Raw genomic sequence first — 8,518 nt, 5'->3', positions numbered from 1 at the left:
GCTCATGAATGGCCATGAATCACTACATTTTTTATCGTGGCTAGCATATCTACATTTTCTTAGAGGTGATCATCAGTGTCCTGGCTTCCATTTGGACCATTGATAGGAGGGGATGATCCTGACCATGGTCCACACCATTGTTAGAACATCTTTCTGTTGTTTGAGTCCTCACAGAATGTCTTTTGAATGCTCTCTATCCTTGCTTGCCTACATTTGCTCATATATCTTTACTATGCCCTAATTATTAGTGTGACTGTAAATCTCTAATACATTTCTCACTGTACAGAAACAACCCATATTTCTCAGTCAAATATGGTCCTTTCCTCCTCAAATATGTCCCTGAAATGCAATTTTACTCAAGCCTTCTCTGAAAACATACAGCTCTCAGTTCCACTGATATCCAGAGTGACAAATAAAACACCATATTCAAAACCTGACTTTATTTAATGCATTTTTGTCTTGTTTAGCCATTTTTTTTACCTAATCTGCTGACTTTGTTACTTTTTTAAAATGCTTATCCCAGGACATGTAGATGAGCAAATATGAATTACAGATTTAATATTTTTTATTGATCATTATCATACCTCAAAATGCACTGAATCTTGTTGGAGCAATATAGTTATTTTCCCTATAAGATTTATTTTTTAATTTTTAAAAATTGTGGTAAAATACACAATATAAAATTTGCTATTTTAACCATTTTTAAGTGTTAAAATGGTTTGGTGGCATTAAGTGCATTCACATTGTTATGCTTCAATCGCTGCCATCTATCCACGGAACTCTTTCCATCTTGCAAAATTGAAACTCTTTGTGCACTAACCAATAACTCCCCATCCCTCCCTCCTGTAACCCCTGGCAAGCGCCATTCAGCTTTCTGTCTCTATAAATTTGATTATTCGAGGTATTTCATATGAATAGAATTATATAGTATGGGTGTTTTTTGTGACTGGCTTCTTTCATAATGTCCTCAAGTTTTATCCATTGTTGTAGTGTGTCAGAATTTCCTTTTTAGCCAGTTTTCTGTTGCTATAACAGAACATCACAGAGTGAGTAATTTATAAACAATAGAAGTTTATTTGGTTCATGGTTCTGGAGGCTGGGAAGTCCAAGAGCATGGTGCCAGCATCTGGCAAGGGCAGAAGGTGGAAGGGTGAGCAAGGGCCCATAAAGCGAGCTTGCTTTTCTAACAAAGCCACTCCCATGGTAACTAACCACCCCCACAGTGATGCCATTAATCCATTCATGAGGGTGGAGCCAATCACTCCTTAAAAGCCCTACCTGTTAATACTATTACAATGGCAGTTAAATTTCAACATGAATTTTGGAGGGGACATTCAAACCAGAGCACTTTTTAAGGGTGTGTAATATTCAGTTGTATATATATATACAGCATTTTATTTGTCTATTCCTTAGTCAATGGACACTTGAGTTGCTTCTACTTTTGGGATGTGAATAATGCTACTGCAAACATGAGTGTGCAAATATCTCTACAAGACCCTGCTTTCAATTTTTTTGGTATATACCTAGTAGAATTACTGGATCATGTGGTATCCTATAAGGTTTTAACCTAGGTGTCAAGAACAATTAAATTTGTAAGACTGTGCAGATTTCATAAGTATTTATTCATTGGTTTATTTGTTGTTGTTGTTCCTTCATGGTTGTTTGCTCCCTCTTGCTTTCTTCTAGATCAGCAATATCTAATAGAAATATAATGTAAGCCATATATGTAAATATAAATTTTTGAGTAGCTACATTTAAAAAAGTAAAAAGAAATAGGTGGATTTAATTTAATAATATATTATTTAAATTAGTATATTAAAATATTATTATTAAATCATATAATCAGTATAAACAGTTATTCCTAAGATGCTAGAAATGATGCATGTGCCACACGGGTGTATTACAATAAGAAATAGTAGATTACATGATACAACAGTTAAAGAGGAATGTAGTTTACCAAGACAACAAAGTTATGTTTAATGGGAAAATGTTTTACACTGCTTCCATTTCTAAATTAAAATTTAAATTAATTAAAATTAAAAATTCAGTTCCTGAGTTATGTTAGTCACATATCAGGTGCTCAGCAGCCACGTGTAACTAGTGGTTACCATAATGGACAGTGCATAGTTTAACACCATCGCTGGAAGTTCTGTTGGACCACGCTGATCCAAGCTGGGATCTTTCTAAGGGCAGGGACTTGGATCTTGGTTACCATCACCTGACACATAGTAAACGTTCAATGTGTATTTGTTCAATGTCAACTAAATTTATTTACTGAGCATTATTGAATGCTCACCATTTTCCAGGCACTGTCAAGGCACAGAGCCTTGCTGCATGAGCCTATATAAACAATGTGCCTAATCCTGGAGCACCTTTTCAGAGTCTGAGGTCCTTGCAGATTCTATTCACTTGGTTTCTGAGCTAGGTTTTGAATGAAATGGGAAAATGTACTGAAAACAAAGAAGTTGTTTGTGTCCTTCTCTATTTTATCCCTGCTGCCTTTCTCAGGACCTGGAAGAAGCAGACCCTTATTAGTAAATACAGGTTCAACAAATGTAGGAGCAAGTGACTTTGTTAAATCATCAGGCACATGAAATGGCCCTGTGGGTTTCCTAAAGAAAAAATTCCTAGGAATGGGAAGGGGATTGCAAAGATAGGACAAAAGAAAACCAGATGGGCCGGCCTGGTGGCGCACTGGAGAGTACGCCGCTTGAGAGTGCAGCGGCGCTCCCGCCGAGGGTTCGGATCCCATATGGAGACCGGTTCCCACTCACTGGCTGAGCGTGGTGCGGGTGCAACACCGAGGGTTGCGATCCCATTACCGGTCGGTAAAAAAGACAAAAAAAAAAAGGAAAAAAAGAAAACCAGAGAACTGGGAACATACGCGACGATGGTACAGACACCCTAAACAGAGCATTTGAAGAAGTACAAAGGATTATCTCTAACCAACCCCAGGGCCACAGACACTTTCTTACCCATTAATTAAAGTGCCAACTTTATTAATTCTGCATAGTTTTTTTTCAGAATTTAACATTTTATTACTTAATATATAGTTCATATTCATAATCCCCCATTGTCCCAAAAATGTCTTTTACAGCTTTTTTTTTTTTAATCCAGGACCTAATCATGTTGTATGCATATAAATTTCTGCATTCTAGTTCCATTTGGAAGAAAAGCTGTTTATTTATTCATTCATTTATTGAAGGACTACTAATAGAATGTTTATTATTTACTACTGTGAGTCAAGGGCAAAGCACCAGAGTCATGTATGAGGTGAAGAGAAATCTCAAATATATATATAAAAACAAATTTTTTGTAAATTTTATTGTTGAGAGGAAGTGGAAGGTGGGAGGGTAATTCATGAATTTTGCCTTCAGATCCATGGCTGATGAATTTTGATTATCCTGGAATGAGTCAATTGCCTGAATATTTCCTTTTCAGCATCACTGCAACATTAAAGACAAAGACCAAAAATCACTGTTTTTCTTTGGTCATGCCGTCTTTATTACATTTGTTGGTTTGTAGTATTCTACTATTGTTAAATGTATATATATAAATATGAGGGTATTTCAAAAGTTTATGTAAAGATTTGAATTATCTTTCGATTCTATTTTCCATGAACATTTTGAAGTACCCTTGTATTATCGGCATACAAAATTTCTCTCCTACCTATCTCTGTGCTATTGGACGAGGAACTCTAGATTCATAAGTAATGTGGGGGGTTGTACTGAAAAGAGGTTACAGGATACCATTAGCATTTATTTGTCTCAGACCTTTAACACAATTCTTTGTTGCATCTCTTTTCATTGCAATCAAGCACATTTATCAGTAACTCATTTGCCATTAGCATAGGGGTCTCTACATTTTAGAAAATAATAGGATATCTATGTCAAGGAATTTTTTTTTTCATTGCAAAGGGAGCCTAACAAGTGTTTGTATGTCTTCCCAGTGTCTGCTGTCAGCTAGGTCTTCTATGCAGCAGTGAACAGTAGTAGTCATTGTCTGCTAGGGGGACAGCTGTATGTTGACTTCCTGGGACTTATAAGGTTATTTATAAAAAATCAAGCTGAAGCATTCAAAGTATCCTTAATCAACATATTTGTAGAATCACTGCTGTAAAGTTAAAAAAAAATCTTATATTCACAGCTATAAGAGTATAACTCATATTTAATTCATATGTAACTGTGGTGGTTGTTTTTCTGGAAATATTAAATGACATCATTAAAAATCATTATAATGGTTTAGCTAAAATAATAGTTCATCTAAAATTCCCAACACATAAAGTGTTATGACTATATAATTTTATGATATTTTTGATTGCTGAAGACATTAGCAAATTACCATCTTCTTCTTTATTTAAACCAATGCAAATGTACAGAATTTTTAAAAAGGTAAATTAAAAATTCATTCCTAGAACTTAATTTGCTTTTCTAGTGCTTATCTAGAACACAAGAAAAAATAATTTTCCTCCCCTACATGAGGAAGAGAATCGAAAGAGAGATAATCAATTAATTTTTTTTTTAATTCCATAGCCGAAGTCTTTAAATAAAAACTCCCCAGCACATGTGGATTGCATCCTGGTTTCACATAAAGTACCAGTAATGTCCTATTCTTGTTATCTGAGTATAGTTGCAATGTTTGAATTTCACTGAACTTCTCAGGAAACATTTTACACACATGCTTTGCAGCAGTGTTTTATTGTCTGAATGGCTTGAAAGTTGGCAGTAGTCAAAGTCGTGGAGAGATTATAAAAATTAAACATGCGAAAACTAAATAACTTGAAAGACAGATTTCATTAACTCATTTTTAAATAATGCACAATAAGTAGTGGCAGAAATAGATAAAGCAAACTGATGCCTCAGATCAGCCTGCAGTTTTTATCTTTTCTCTTCGAAGGCTCCGTAATTGTTGTCTAATATAAAAACAGCAGATTTTATCTTTTCTCTTCGAAGGCTCCGTAATTGTTGTCCGATATAAAAACGATAGGACATAGTACAGTGTGAGTTAGGCATGATATTCTTTCCACTAGTAAATTATCAAATTTAACATTGTCACTCATTAGAAAATGTCAAAAGAAGATCTTTGTTCTGGGTAAAAAATAAAAGATTTGCATATAAAGAGAGCAGATAGGATGAACACTCAGTTCATATTTGCTGATAGAAATGTAGACACCAAGGCTAAGATGTGACTAATTTACATTTTTTGAAATCATTTGACTTCAGATCTTGTATAAGTAGTATCGTACGAGTACATGATTCTATAATCATTACTCCTTTATGAAGGACCTATCTAAACAAAGGTGTCCCTGAAGCATGGAGGTCTGCAGAGCACTGGGTTGGGGAGTCTTAAAGATGAAACTCAGTTCAGGGCTTTTTAAACCAGTAAAAGTACAGCAGCTGTTTAGNAATGTACAGAATTTTTAAAAAGGTAAATTAAAAATTCATTCCTAGAACTTAATTTGCTTTTGTAGTGCTTATCTAGAACACAAGAAAAAATAACTTTCCTCCCCTACATGAGGAAGAGAATCGAAAGAGAGATAATCAATTAATTTTTTTTTAATTCCATAGCTGAAGTCTTTAAATAAAAACTCCCCAGCACATGTGGATTGCATCCTGGTTTCACATAAAGTACCAGTAATGTCCTATTCTTGTTATCTGAGTATAGTTGCAATGTTTGAATTTCACTGAACTTCTCAGGAAACATTTTACACACATGCTTTGCAGCAGTGTTTTATTGTCTGAATGGCTTGAAAGTTGGCAGTAGTCAAAGTCGTGGAGAGATTATAAAAATTAAACATGCGAAAAACTAAAACTTGAAAGACAGATTTCATTATCTCATTTTGAAATAATGCACAATAAGTAGTGGTATAAATAGATAAAGCAAACTGATGCCTCAGATCAGCCTGCAGATTTTATCTTTTCTCTTCGAAGGCTCCGTAATTGTTGTCCGATATAAAAACGATAGGACATAGTACAGTGTGAGTTAGGCATGATATTCTTTCCACTAGTAAATTATCAAATTTAACATTGTCACTCATTAGAAAATGTCAAAAGAAGATCTTTGTTCTGGGTAAAAAATAAAAGATTTGCATATAAAGAGAGCAGATAGGATGAACACTCAGTTCATATTTGCTGATAGAAATGTAGACACTGAGGCTAAGATGTGACTAATTTACATTTTTTGAAATCATTTGACTTCAGATCTTGTATAAGTAGTATCGTACGAGTACATGATTCTATAATCAATACTCCTTTATGAATGACTTATCTAAACAAAGGTGTCCCTGAAGCATGGAGGTCTGCAGAGCACTGGGTTGGGGAATCTTAAAGATGAAACTCAGTTCAGGGCTTTTTAAACCAGTAAAAGTACAGCAGCTGTTTAGCAACTCTCTATCCCCAATCCCCTTGCCCACCTCCTAGTAAGTTCCTGCTGTGCAACATTGTACCTACAATCAACAATGCCATTTTGTACACTTAAAATCTGCTAAAAGGGTAAATTTCATGTTAAGTGTTCTTATCACGATAAAATAAAATTTTAAAAATAATAATTATAGTCATGTTTTATCTACTGGGAGGGATAAGAACACTACACATGTGACCAGAATGTCAAAACTGTTCATGCATGGCCTTTGTCTCAGGCTCTAAGAGATTTAGAATATATTGCTCCCACCCAGTAGGTGAGAGTGTTGAGACGATTTGGCTCTGTCTGAAATAGAGAAAACTGTGATCTTAAGAAATGAAGGTTTTCAAGTTTTCTGTATGTTTGAAAATTTTTATAATAAAATGTTATGGACATTTTTTTAAAAAAAGCGTAGAAGCTGTGCCTTTGTTTTTCCTTCAGTAGAAACCCTATAATGCGATTCTAGATTATATTATATTCCCAGAGATGATCGTTGGATTGGGACATTAGATTGTGTCTTCCTGATGGTTCAGGCAAGTAGAGAAGGCCAGAGAGATTTCTTTTTTACTGTCCATCCTTTTTCTTCCTGAAATTGGAGACAGAGGAGAGATGGAAGTCTGGTCATTCTCAGCTTTAGGACTTACCTGCAAAGCAGGATTCCCGCTTCCGTGTCCCATCACACTAGCTAACGCCACTTGTTCTCTTTTCATTAACTTGAATTACCCGTGGCTGCATTCGGTCTGCACTCAAAATATCATGTGCACTCTTACACTGCTATGAAGTATGTAAGCTTTTGAATTCTGCACATGAATAGAGATATTGAATATACTGCATTTGTATTTCTTTTAAACTTTTTCCAACTTTATTGAGGTATAAATGACAACAGCAGTATTGTTGACTAGTCACTGTGCTGTACATTAGAGCTCCAGAACTTATTGATCTTGCATAAATGCATCTATGAGTTTGATTATTTTAGATTCCCCATATAAGTGAAATCATACAGTATTTGTCTTTCTGCATCTGATTTATTTCACTGAGAATAGTGTCCTTCACATCCATCTATGTTGTCACAAATGGCAGGATTTCCTCCTTTTATAAGACTGAGTAATTATTCCATGGTGTGTGTGTGTGTGTGTGTGTGTGTGTGTGTGTGTGTGTGTGTGTGTGTGAATGTCAATGGACATGTAGGTTGTTTCCTTATCTTGGCTATTTTGAATAACGTGGCTGCGATTATATAATATAAGGAAGACATATAACTCAATAGCAAAAAAAAAAAGCAAATAACCCAATTTAAAAATAGGAGAAGAACCTGAATAAACATTTTCAAAAGAATGCATGCAAATGGCGAACAGGCACATGAAAAGGTCAAAACCACAATGAAATATTACCTCACACCTGTTAGAATGGCTGTTATCAAAGTCAAAAGATAACATGTGTTGGTGAGAATGTGGAGGAAAGGGATCCCTGATATACCGTTTCCACACTGTTTTCCGTAAAGGCTGTACCAATTTATGTTCCCGCCAACAGTAAGGTAGTTCTATTTTTAATTTTTTAACTAAAAACCTTTAAATTTTAATTAAAAAATTAAAAATAGAACTACCTTATGATCCCACAATCCCACTTCTGGGTATATACCCAAAGAAATTGAAATCAGTATCTCAGGATTTGAAATCAGTATCTCAGAGATATTTAAACTTTTTAACTGGTTTTTCTAATTTTAAATAACCTGCTGCAGAGTGTTCAGACTTTTCTATTTTTAGTTGGTCATTATCCAGTTAGAAGAGATAAAATTAAATTCTGGGGAGTTATACATGGGGTGCCACTTGCCTGTCTAAGGAGGTGGCGTTGGAACTGAATCCCGGAGGCTGTAAAGAACCAGCCAGGAGCAGACCTGAGAGAAAAAGAGTGGCAAGTGCAAAGGCCCCGGGGCAGGACGGGCTTGGCAGATGAAGTGACAGGAAAGGTGCTTTGGCTGGAGCACCATGAACTAGGGCAACTGTGTGGGCAACATCCGGCTTATGTGGGGCCTTGTAGACTGTGTAAAGAGTTTGGATTTTATCATAATTGCAATGGAAAAATCACTGGAGAAATTTAAGCGACGAATGAGTTTTTTTTTTTT

The sequence above is a fragment of the Galeopterus variegatus genome, unplaced genomic scaffold (assembly GCF_000696425.1).
Source record: "Galeopterus variegatus unplaced genomic scaffold, G_variegatus-3.0.2 Scaffold4642, whole genome shotgun sequence".
Taxonomy (NCBI): domain Eukaryota; kingdom Metazoa; phylum Chordata; class Mammalia; order Dermoptera; family Cynocephalidae; genus Galeopterus; species Galeopterus variegatus.
The sequence above is the reverse complement of the archived record's forward strand: the minus strand, read 5'-3'. Positions refer to the sequence as shown.